At 42.8% G+C, this 12,946-nt stretch overlaps 1 pseudogene; it reads right to left on the bottom strand.

Annotated features, from left to right (window-relative positions):
- The window catches only part of LOC107570197 (vitamin D3 receptor A-like), a 67,078-nt pseudogene that overhangs the window by 17,250 nt on the left and 36,882 nt on the right, over positions 1-12,946 (bottom strand).

Raw genomic sequence — 12,946 nt, 5'->3', positions numbered from 1 at the left:
TCAGCGCGCTCTTTGGAGCTCTTGGTGTTGGCGGTACAGCGCTTTAGCGGTGGTGGTTCCCCGTGTCGAGTGGGTTGCACACGTCAGGCTGCACTACCCCATTTGTGTTGCAGGCGGCCATCTCCCCTGTGCGCTTTTTCCCTAAAAGAGCATTCACGGGTGTGTCTTTTTAAAGACGACATTGTGTCTTGCTACAGACAATGAGTCACCCGTGCGTTTCTGGATGTGGTCGTTACCTGGCATCGGGGTGATGGTCACGATCGCTGCCTCACGTGTCTGGGCATTAAGCATGCTGAGGTGGCGTTCGTGGATGAGTCATGTTCTCATTGCGGGAAGATGACCATCTCGGAGTTGCGGGCTAAGCTCTGTTACCTTAAAAGGGGCGGAGATCTGTTGCCTCTGCCTCGATCTGGTTCTCGTCATGGCGGCAGTCAGGCGAGGGCTACTTCAGGCAGTAGCACGGGCGGTCTGAGGGTAACAGTGAGTGAGCATAAAAAGGTAGCAGGTGCAACGCATACCAGCTTTTCGCTTCGGAGCCGAGTGATCACATCGGTTTGCTCCTGACTACTCTACTGAGAGAAGAAGACCGAACGAGTTCAGCGCGCTCTTTGGAGCTCTTGGTGTTGGCGGTACAGCGCTTTAGCAGTGGTGGTTCCCCGTGTCGAGTGGGTTGCACACGTCAGGCTGCACTACCCCATTTGTGTTGCAGGCGGCCATCTCCCCTGTGCGCTTTTTCCCTAAAAGAGGACCGGATGTCGATCGCTGCATCGAAGGGTGAGCCGGAGCTTTCTGGAGAGGAAGATTCGGCTGCGCTGTTGCCCTCCATGACTGCAGCAATGCCTGAATCGGATCTGGAAATGACGGCTATGCTTTCCCGGGCTGCCGTGAGGGTAGGGCTTGAGTGGAGACCTCCACCGTGTCCCGAGCCCTCAAGGTTGGACGATTGGTTCTTCGGGGTGCTCCACGCCCCGGTGCCATTCTTACCGGAGGTGAATGAGGGGGCTTACCAGGTCGTGGAAGGCAACTTTATCTACCGGAAACTGACCTGCTAACTCCTCCTCCAGGGAACCAACCCTCAGGGGACCATTGCTCTTTTTGCACTCCGCAACCAGTTCAGCTGCCAAAGGAACGTGTTGGGTCCTCTACAAGGAGTGTACCAGCAGTATCCTTGGCACTCCTCCCGACGACCGGATGTCGATCGCTGCATCGAAGGGTGAGCCGGAGCTTTCTGGAGAGGAAGATTCGGCTGCGCTGTTGCCCTCCATGACTGCAGCAATGCCTGAATCGGATCTGGAAATGACGGCTATGCTTTCCCGGGCTGCCGTGAGGGTAGGGCTTGAGTGGAGACCTCCACCGTGTCCCGAGCCCTCAAGGTTGGACGATTGGTTCTTCGGGGTGCTCCACGCCCCGGTGCCATTCTTACCGGAGGTGAATGAGGGGGCTTACCAGGTCGTGGAAGGCAACTTTATCTACCGGAAACTGACCTGCTAACTCCTCCTTCCTCACCACTCTCGACGATGGTGCAGCTAGGGGGTATACGGGGGTCCCCCCGGTGGAGAGATCATTTGGGATGCAGTTGTATCCTAATACCGCCTCCACCCAACAGGGCAAACCGTGCCTCCCCTCCCGGGTCTGTAGGTACTCGTCTGGTCTGTCCGGCGATGCTTATGTGGCCTGTGGAGAAGCTGCCTCCGCCTTACATGCTACGGCGTTACTGCAGGTTCTTCAGGCTAAAGCACTGAGGGACCTGCACGAGGGTGGTCACAATCCGGAAGTTCTGAAAGAGCTCCGAACCGTGACTGACCTCGCGCGCTGAGCGACGAAGGTCACTGCGAGTTCTCTGGGTCGTGCGATGTCCACACTTGTGGTCCAGGAGTGTCACCTCTGGCTGTGTCTGGTCGACATGAGGGAAGCTGACAAGTTCGGTTTCTCAAGGTCCCTGTGTCCCAGACCAGCCTCTTCTGCGACGCAGTCTGAGGCGATCCGACATGTCCTGCCCCGGCGGGCAGCTGCTGTCTCCACCCGTCTTCCGGTGAGTGGAAGAGAAAGAGGCCCCGGGACGGGCGACCCAGAGAGGGAGATGGAGAGTTATGGACGGACCAACGCCGAACCACACTAATCCTCCTCTCTCGCCAGCAGGCAGCAGCGGGCAGTTTGAGAGCGTCATCAAAGGCCCTACTCACACACCCTCTGCCAAACCATGGAACCAGGTAAGCTTTGCATCTGCTATTTTTATGCTCGCGCTGTGATCAGCGGCAATTGGACGCAATCATCGCTTACCAATGTCCATTGGCTCGTTTAGTTTACACTCGATGTAGACTGGTCTCTCAAAGCGAGATTCCAATTCATCAGTCACGACCTGACATCTCCGTTCCCTCCTTCAGGGAACGAGGGTTACATACATAACAGAGACGTTTTCTCTCCCAGAATGCCCTCTTTCATCCAGTGCTTTTCCTTTCAGCATGTCATTTAAATAAACACTGACTCGCTAACTCCCCGTGCAACACTTTACATGTTTTTGTAGCAACACATTCGGTACACCCTCTGCCAAACCATGGAACCAGGTAAGCTTTGCATCTGCTATTTTTATGCTCGCGCTGTGATCAGCGGCAATTGGACGCAATCATCGCTTACCAATGTCCATTGGCTCGTTTAGTTTACACTCGATGTAGACTGGTCTCTCAAAGCGAGATTCCAATTCATCAGTCACGACCTGACATCTCCGTTCCCTCCTTCAGGGAACGAGGGTTACATACATAACAGAGACGTTTTCTCTCCCAGAATGCCCTCTTTCATCCAATGCTTTTCCTTTCAGCATGTCATTTAAATAAACACTGACTCGCTAACTCCCCGTGCAACACTTTACATGTTTTTGTAGCAACACATTCGGTCAAATACTTCTGTTTCCAAATCTGTTATAAAAATGAGTTGAATTAGTTGCATTCCGTGTAAATTTTGTCATCCTTATTGAGATGCTTGTGATGTTTGTGCATCCTGTAGTGCAGCTGATGATGCTTTATATGATGAGTCGCTTCTATCTGGTCAAAAGTCTCTTCAGTAACACTGTAAAAAGACTGTATTCATGGGAGTGTAAAGCTGACTGAAGTCAGCGTCTGTCCGCTCATTATCACGTCTAAAGCAGCGTGGATTACCACACACTCTCACGCTGATATTCTGGAGCTCTTGGCTCAAAATCCAGGCTCCCGTGAAGGTGTGGACGGCCGCCAGACGAGACTCGGGTGGCAGTTTTTCAGACGCCCAGCGGGCGGCAGAGTAAATACAGACGCTGACTGACAGCTGAAGCACTGCACATGCGGCCGTCTGCACGGCTGTCCCGGGCTGTTGAACTGAGCAGTGTTTCCCGGAGCGGGTCGAGCCGAACGGGCCGCTGACAGTGCAAGTCTGGAGCGCCTGCCATCTGTGCGTCTGTCTCTTACTTAGGCCACGCTCAGGGATTTGAACGATTTCCAAAAACACACATTTACACAAAACAGTTGTAGTCAGAGGAATTCATGGCGTCAGACAGAAAAATGAGTTGATGTACATATTGATGGAATATTACGAAGACACATTTTCTTTTCTCTCAGTTCATATCACCAACATCAACACATTTTATATTTATATAATTAATTTATTTCCTCATATAAAAAGTCCCCTGGTGAAATATTGCACAAGCAAAAACATAAATATATGAAATTATAACATAATTTATGAAACAATACATAAAACTCATATATGCACAGGTATGTAATATGTATGGTGTAATAAATAAATACACCTTTTTCTCTTAGCTAATTTCACCAACTAACTGTTTACAATAAGACCTTTTATATAAATGTTTCCTTGTATATAAAATCAAAAATGTATTATTTTATATATTTACACATGTAAATCTTTTTTTTTACTTTTAAAATTAATAATACATTTCTCTATTATTATTTATTTTGATTTTATATGTATATGAAATTTTAATATTTTAATATTATTAAATATTATTATTAGTTTCATGAATACATTTATTTTTTATTTAATTTTTAAAATACAGTACATGTTTATATGCATATACAGTGGGACTGATTCTATTCTATAACCCTTGTAAATGTTATACGATCACCAAAGTCCTTTTATATAAATCATTTTTACTTGTGTATAAAATCAAATAATAAATATGTATATTTTTAAATACAATTTATATATACATATATTTCTCAGTTCATTTCACCAACTGTGAAATATAATACTAAAAGTGAAATATAAATATGAGATTAAAATAATATTTCTTGTTGAAACAAAAAAACAAAGCAAATATTGTTTAGTAGAATGAAATAGAATTATAGGGGAGAGTGGGGTGAGTTGAGCCAGTTTTTACTTACGCCGTGTAACTTGAATTTACAAATAAACTTGAATTGAATTAAAGCGAGCACATGACAGTAATGGCTCCAACTTAAATATGTACAGTAATTTCAGGATGTGGTGCATCCTTGGGAATAATCACTTTGGATCTAAAATAAACTGCTTTCAAAATATGGCTTTCCAGAACAAAAGGTGGTCTCTTGGCTCAACTTGCCCCCATTGCGGGGTAAGTTGAGCCACATAGCGTTAAACTGCGCCATTGATTATGCTGAAGTAAAACCGAACATTTTCACCTCATGCTATATCAAAAAAAATAAAAATGACTTCCTAAAAGCTGTGTGTGAGCCTTGTGATGGACTGAGCATCCTCACTTGTGGCTAAAGACGCTGGGTTACAATCAGAACAAAATCAAAATATTTTGGTCTAAAATGAATGAAATATAATGTAGAGTAGCTGTAAAATAATACTTTATAATCATGAGAAGGGGTGAGCCACTGGCTCAACTTACCCCACTCCCACATTTTAACAAACTTGTATCATCCAGCAGTTTAGAGCTAACAGCATAGCCTCATATTATAACCTCCTAAAGCACAAACACATGCATACATTTTTTTTTCAGATTTGTCTGTAATTGTTCAGACCCAAGAAGCACATAAGTTCAGACACTTTGAACAGCAAAAAAATGTTTTTTGAACTTAAACGTGGCTAAAAATCATCCCATTGGCTTCGCTGCATCACATGGTGAGTAAAATGGACTCTTCATATATTTGTGGTCACATCACCAATTTTGTTTAAGGTTGCCCAGTCCCGATGATGTCACGATGACCTCACAGCGCTCTTGCGCGTGAGATCAGCATCTCATTGGCTACAAACGGTGCTGACCTTTGACCTGTTGTCCTCGGTCGACCGAATACGACACACAAAGAGGCTCTTTTATACGCGACTGTATCCGTTTTCCGTTTTTTATCCTTTAAAATGGCGATCTGCCTTCCCCACGACTCCCACCCGCATCTGAATGAAATCTGGGTCGCTCATTGTGCAACTTCATGGAGAAAAAGCATCATTGTTGGCTCTCTCTCTCTCTCTCTGGAAACCGTGGCTGTTTTCCTTAAATGAACTGCGTGTTTGCATGAGAGAGAGCGAGAGAGAGAGAGAGCGAGAGAGAGAGAGAGAGAGAGAGAGAGAGAGAGTGTGTGTGTGTGAGAGAGACAGTGTGTGAGTTTGTGTGAGAGTGTGTGTATGTGTGTATGTGTGTGTGTGTGTGAGTGAGTGTTAGTGTGTGTGTGTGTGTGTGTGTGTGTGTGCATTGAAATGTATCTGCATCTCTATATCTCTTCCCGTTTCCCTCATTCTGTTCTCTTCTGTGTAGAGCAGGACTTCAAAGCGTGTATCGCGAATCATTTGATTCACATCGGGACTTCAAAGCGTTTATCGGGAATCATTTGATTCACATCGGGACTTCAGAGCGTGTATCGCGAATCATTTGATTCACATCGGGACTTCAGAGCGTGTATCGCGAATCATTTGATTCAGATCGGGACTTCAGAGCGGGTTCGCGGGATGTTTTTATCTAGGGCAGGGATGCATAGACCAGAGGGGGAGAAATCCCCCCCCCATCGCACCCTGTACATATGTATATAATGTTATTCTAGATGTCAGTATTTAGTGTGAGTTGTTGACAGACGTGTGTTTGAGGGTCGGTCTGACAGCACTGTGTTCATTCTTTGCATATGCTGATGTTCGTCGTGACCCGTGTGTGACCTCTGACCCCGGTCAGCTCTGAGGGCGTGTGACACTCACATTCCTTCATCATGCCGATGTCGACGCAGCGCTTCAGACGGCAGGCCTGGCAGTGACGCCGGTTGTCTTTGGTGATGCTGCAGCTCCCACTGAAGGGGCAGGTGAAGCTGGCCTTGCGCTTCATACTGCGTCTGATGAACACACAGACAACAAGAGATTACAATATAAAATAATAGTTTCTATTTTAATATCCTTTAAAATATAATGTATTTCTGTGATGCGCAGCTGAATTTCCATCATCATTACTCCAGTCTTCAGTGTCACATGATCTTCAGAAATCAGTATAATATGCTGATTTATTACTAGAATTATCAACAGTTGTGCTGCACAATATTTTTTTGGAAACTGCGATACTTTTTTCAGGATTCTTTGATGAATTAAATGTTAAAAAGAACAGCATTTATTCAAAATATAAATCTTTTTTTAAAACCTATTCTACATTAGGTTCAGAGACGATTAGTGATTCAAAAGTTATTAAACATTTAAGAACAATAGTTATTTTTAGCCGCGGGCGGCCGTCTCGGTCTTTGAGGGTAAAAATAGAAAAACTTTATTTTACATCATAATAATATTTCACAATATACATTTTTTCCCCTGTATTTTTGATGTGTGTGAGTGTGAGTGTGACTGTGTGTGTGAGTGTGTGTGTGTGTGACCGTGTGTGTGTGTGTGAGCGTGAGTGTGTGTGTGTGTGTGAGTGTGACTGTGTGTGTGAGTGTGTGTGTGTGTGTGTTTACCGTCAGACTTGAAGAAGAAAAAAGAAGTGACATTCCTTAAAAACTAAAGTTTTAATAATTAAATTTAATGTTTTATTAATATTATTACACTACATTCTGCTGTACAATAGTCATATATTTCCGTCATAACTGCTACACGTTAAACCAAATGTTTATTGTATCATGTAGTGATAGTTTTCGCTGATGATTTATTCTTCTGATTTATTTCACTTTCACTTTTATGACCGGATTCCTCCTGTGTTTTCCACATCCCATAAATCACAGAGCCCTACACATGACGCCCACATTTACATTTCAATGACATTCACGCCATAAAGATGGACAGACAGGACAGACAGGACTCTTAAAGGTACGGTATCAGTGAGAACACTACTGTACACTAGTAATATTTTTAATTGTAGTAGTATTATTATTACTACTGTACACTAGTCATATGAATAAATTTAACCTGAAATATTCTACACTACTAGTCAAAGTTTGGAATAATAATTTTTTTTTTAATGCTGTCCAAACATGAAGTTTTTGAAATCTTTTTTGCTCAGCAAGGCTGCATTTATTTGATAAATAATACAGTAAAACCAGTAATATTGTGAAATATTATTCTAATGTAAAACAGCTGTTTTCTATGTGAATCTCTGTTAAACTGTAATTTATTTCTGAGATGCGCAGCTGTATTTTCAGCATCATTCCTCCAGTCTTCAGTGTCACATGATCTTCAGAAATCAGTATAATGATTCAAGAAACATTTCTGATTATTATCAATGTTGAAACAGTCGTGCTCGATATCTTTGTGGAAACTGTGATGCATTTTATTTTTCAGGATTCACAGATGAACAGAAAGTTCAACAGAACAGCATTTCTTTGAGACAGAAGTCCTGTGTAACATTAGAAAGGTTCACCTGAAGAAGCCCTTGCAGCCCTCGCAGGTCATGGCGTTAAAGTGGAAGCCGGTGGCCTTGTCTCCACACACTCCACAGATCCTCGGCGCGTTGCGGTCAAACTCATCCTGACCCGTCGCAGACGTGCTCACGGCCATGGGATCCATCACTGAAACACGGACAGAGCGAGAGGAGCGTCACCTGATCTGCAGAAACACCTCGCATGCGATGAATACACAACAACCACGAGAGCCGGAACATATTTACATAAATCACTTGCATTTATGCAATCAGTTGCTTTTATCCACAGCAAAACTTCAGCTTCTATCTGATCCTCAAAGATTAGGATGAGTGTGTTTCTTCATCAGGTTTGTAGAAATGTAGCATTGCATCAGTGTCTCAGCAATGGATGCTCTGCAGTGAATGGGTGCCGTCAGAATGAGAGCTGATAAAAACATCACAAGTAATCCACGGCACTCCAGTCCATCAGTGAACATCTGGAGAAGACAAAAGCTGAAACTAATCTATCATTAACATGTTTATTGTGATGTTTTTATCAGCTGTTTGGACTCTCGTTCTGACGGCACCCATTCACTGCAGAGCATCCATTGCTGAGACACTGATGCAATGCTGTATTTCTCCAGATCTGATGAAGAAACAAACTCATCTTCATCTCTGATGGCCTGAGGGTGAGTACATTTTCAGCAGATTTAATTTTTTGGCTGAACTGTTGCTTGAACCCATCCATCTGTCACTAATGGTGTGGATTACACCAGGATTCACACCTGTGCGTGCAGGAATAATGAATGTTCAGCGAGTTACAGAAGCGCGTTGCATAATGAAAAGAGCATCTACAGGTCAAAGGTCGGCGAGAACGAGAGCAGAGGGAAAGAAAGCAAGTATGCAGTGGGTCTGGTTTCCATGAATACTCACACCGAAAGCATTTCTACCAGCTATGATAATATTAATAATAATAATGTGTGTGTCGTTCAGCAGGTTGTTCCTGGAAGCGATCAGCTTGTTTTGCACAGAGAGAGGACAAACAGCAGCGGCATGCTGTGTGTGTGTGAGTGTGTGTGTATATGTGTGAGAGAGAGAGAGAGTGTGTGAGGGTGTGTGTGAGAGAGAGAGAGGGTGTGTGTGTGAGAGTGTGTGTGTGAGTGTGAGAGAGAGTGTGTGTGTGTGTGAGAGAGAGAAAGAGAGAGAGAGAGAGAGTGTGTGAGGGTGTGTGTGAGAGAGAGAGAGGGTGTGTGTGTGAGAGTGTGTGTGTGAGTGTGAGAGAGAGTGTGTGTGTGTGTGAGAGAGAGAAAGAGAGAGAGAGAGAGAGTGTGTGAGGGTGTGTGTGAGAGAGAGAGAGGGTGTGTGTGTGAGAGTGTGTGTGTGAGTGTGAGAGAGAGTGTGTGTGTGTGTGAGAGAGAGAAAGAGAGAGAGAGAGAGAGTGTGTGAGGGTGTGTGTGAGAGAGAGAGAGGGTGTGTGTGTGAGAGTGTGTGTGTGAGTGTGAGAGAGAGTGTGTGTGTGTGTGAGAGAGAGAAAGAGAGAGAGAGAGAGAGTGTGTGAGGGTGTGTGTGAGAGAGAGAGAGGGTGTGTGTGTGAGAGTGTGTGTGTGAGTGTGAGAGAGAGTGTGTGTGTGTGTGAGAGAGAGAAAGAGAGAGAGAGAGAGAGTGTGTGAGGGTGTGTGTGAGAGAGAGAGAGGGTGTGTGTGTGAGAGTGTGTGTGTGAGTGTGAGAGAGAGTGTGTGTGTGTGTGAGAGAGAGAAAGAGAGAGAGAGAGAGAGTGTGTGAGGGTGTGTGTGAGAGAGAGAGAGGGTGTGTGTGTGAGAGTGTGTGTGTGAGTGTGAGAGAGAGTGTGTGTGTGTGTGAGAGAGAGAAAGAGAGAGAGAGAGAGAGTGTGTGAGGGTGTGTGTGAGAGAGAGAGAGGGTGTGTGTGTGAGAGTGTGTGTGTGAGTGTGAGAGAGAGTGTGTGTGTGTGTGAGAGAGAGAAAGAGAGAGAGAGAGAGAGTGTGTGAGGGTGTGTGTGAGAGAGAGAGAGGGTGTGTGTGTGAGAGTGTGTGTGTGAGTGTGAGAGAGAGTGTGTGTGTGTGTGAGAGAGAGAAAGAGAGAGAGAGAGAGAGTGTGTGAGGGTGTGTGTGAGAGAGAGAGAGGGTGTGTGTGTGAGAGTGTGTGTGTGAGTGTGAGAGAGAGTGTGTGTGTGTGTGAGAGAGCAGGACGAGCTTCGTTCAGTTTCAAAGCTTCACCGCAGCTCAACATTTATAGAAATCGATTCGTGCAGCTGTTTTCTTGTTGCAGGTAAAAGATCATCAGAATCTGCACAATGTCTTTATCATCAGTGCTGCTGGATGATGCTCATGAAAAATGTATTGGTCGTAGTGAACCTTAAAATCAATATATATTTTTGCAGTTAAACGATAAACATCTGAAAATCAGAATATAGTGAAACAATTTATACACTACCAGTCAAAAGTTTTTGAACAGTAAAATCTGTAATGTTTTTTAAAAAGTCTCTTCTGCTCACCAAGCCAGCATTTATTTGATCAGAAATACAGCAAAAACACTAATTTTGTGAAATATTATTATAATTTCAAACAGCTGTTTTCTATGTGAATCTCTGTTAAACTGTAATGTATTTCTGTGATGCGCAGCTGTATTTTCAGCATCATTCCTCCAGTCTTCAGTGTCACATGATCTTCAGAAATCAGTATAATATGCTGCTCGAGAAACATTTCTGATTATTAGCAAAATTTATCAAGCGTTGCATCACAGGAATGAATTACATTTATATATATATTGTAGCATCTCGAAGCCCTGAGGAGTTTACAGACATCTACAGGAAGCAGGAATTAAACATACAAAAATAATAAACATTGCACAAATAATAATAATAATAATAATTTATTATTAAAATTAAATAATTTAATTTTAATGAATTACTTAATAATCAAAAATTATTATTACTTTTTTATTAGTATTTTATAATAAAAATAGTAATAATTTATTATTAAAATGAAAAAAATTTATACATTGTAAAAATAAAATCATTACTAAGATTACGTAATAAGATTTTACATAATAATAATAATAAAATAATAATTTATTATTAAAGTTAAATAAAATAATTTTACATTGTAAATAATTTTATTGTAAAATAATAATAATAATTAATATTATTATTTATTCAAGTTACATTAAAAAAAACAAAATTATAATAATTTGTTATTAAAATCATTTACATGGTGAAATAATAGTTATAATTACTATGCATATATTTCTCGAGCAGCAGATCAGCATATTATACTGATTTCTGAAGATCATGTGACACTGAAGACTGGAGGAATGATGCTGAAAATACAGCTGCACATCACAGAAATACATTACAGTTTAACAGAGATTCACAGAGAAAACAGCTGTTTGAAATGATAATAATATTTCACAATATTACAGTTTTTACTGCACTTTTCATCACATAAATGCAGCCTCGGTGAGTAAAGACATTACACAAAATAAATTTTTAGATTTCTCAGTATGCTCATATTTAGTCACTATGTTTACATTTTTCTTAATTTTTAATTAATGTTCAAATTCACATACTGCACACTGGAAAGCTACAATGACTAAGTATGCAATGAAAGCATGACGCTATCTTCTGGAATCTCTTCGTGCAGGCTGTGGATCAGATAAAGACACGGACCATTCTGGAAACGTCAGACAACTTCACTGCACCGACTCGACACTGAGCTCCGATCCCGTCCGGAATCCACTGGAATTCTGACTCCCACGCCACAGCGTTTCCCCTTAACGATCCCAGGCCATGCAGGGAAGAAGAAGACTGCAACTCGGCTCCGGAAAGAGAAAAAATGCTTTCCAAATGTTCGACTTGACCCAGATCTGCACATCAGAGACGCTGAACTTTAGACCTGGTTTTTAGCGCTCGCTAGCGAAAGAAAAGGCTTGTAGGACAAAAGGAGGGAGATGCAGAGGAACAGGGGCCCTATATCCCGTCAGAGGGGCCCGTTTAGGGAGGGAAGAGCTGCAGGCGGAGCCGAGGCCGTCCCAACATGCCTCTCACAACACACACGGCACACAATCAGCGGTTAACTTTCGAGGACGTTTCAGTGCATCTTATTGTGTGATGAAAAGCACTTGCTTTACTTGGGAGATTTCCTGGATGCGGACATTTTTCTTAATTTTTAATTAATGTTCAAATTCACATACTGCACACTGGAAAGCTACAATGACTAAGTATGCAATGAAAGCATGACGCTATCTTCTGGAATCTCTTCGTGCAGGCTGTGGATCAGATAAAGACACGGACCATTCTGGAAACGTCAGACAACTTCACTGCACCGACTCGACACTGAGCTCCGATCCCGTCCGGAATCCACTGGAATTCCGACTCCCACGCCACAGCGTTTCCCCTTAACGATCCCAGGCCATGCAGGGAAGAAGAAGACTGCAACTCGGCTCCGGAAAGAGAAAAAATGCTTTCCAAATGTTCGACTTGACCCAGATCTGCACATCAGAGACGCTGAACTTTAGACCTGGTTTTTAGCGCTCGCTAGCGAAAGAAAAGGCTTGTAGGACAAAAGGAGGGAGATGCAGAGGAACAGGGGCCCTATATCCCGTCAGAGGGGCCCGTTTAGGGAGGGAAGAGCTGCAGGCGGAGCCGAGGCCGTCCCAACATGCCTCTCACAACACACACGGCACACAATCAGCGGTTAACTTTCGAGGACGTTTCAGTGCATCTTATTGTGTGATGAAAAGCACTTGCTTTACTTGGGAGATTTCCTGGATGCGGAAAACATGGACAGAATCCAGGCCTTAAAACATGGAGTTATCGTGGTCAACTAAAACTGAGACTAAAATCAAGTCCATAGAAAAAAACAAATTTGTTGCCTGAAATAAAACCAATATTATCTGAAATAAAATGTACTTTTTAATTACGCTTTCGGTGTTCTCATTTCTCATTTTAACTCGATGTACTAAAACGGAAATACAAAAAAATGACAACAACAAATTCAAATGAAACCAAAAAACATAAAAGCAAAAAAAAAAAATGGATTCAAAATATTAGCGGAACTTTAATAGTATCGCAACGATTCTAAAATAGAATTTCGGATGAATCTTTCAAAAGCATGGATTTCAAAATGTATCAAATTCAAATCGTCACAAAAAATAAAAAAA

This window comes from Sinocyclocheilus grahami, unplaced genomic scaffold (assembly GCF_001515645.1).
Source record: "Sinocyclocheilus grahami isolate Dianchi unplaced genomic scaffold, SAMN03320097.WGS_v1.1 scaffold1425.1, whole genome shotgun sequence".
Taxonomy (NCBI): Eukaryota; Metazoa; Chordata; class Actinopteri; order Cypriniformes; family Cyprinidae; genus Sinocyclocheilus; species Sinocyclocheilus grahami.
Note: the sequence above shows the minus strand (reverse complement) of the source record. Positions and strands in the feature narration are given on the sequence as shown.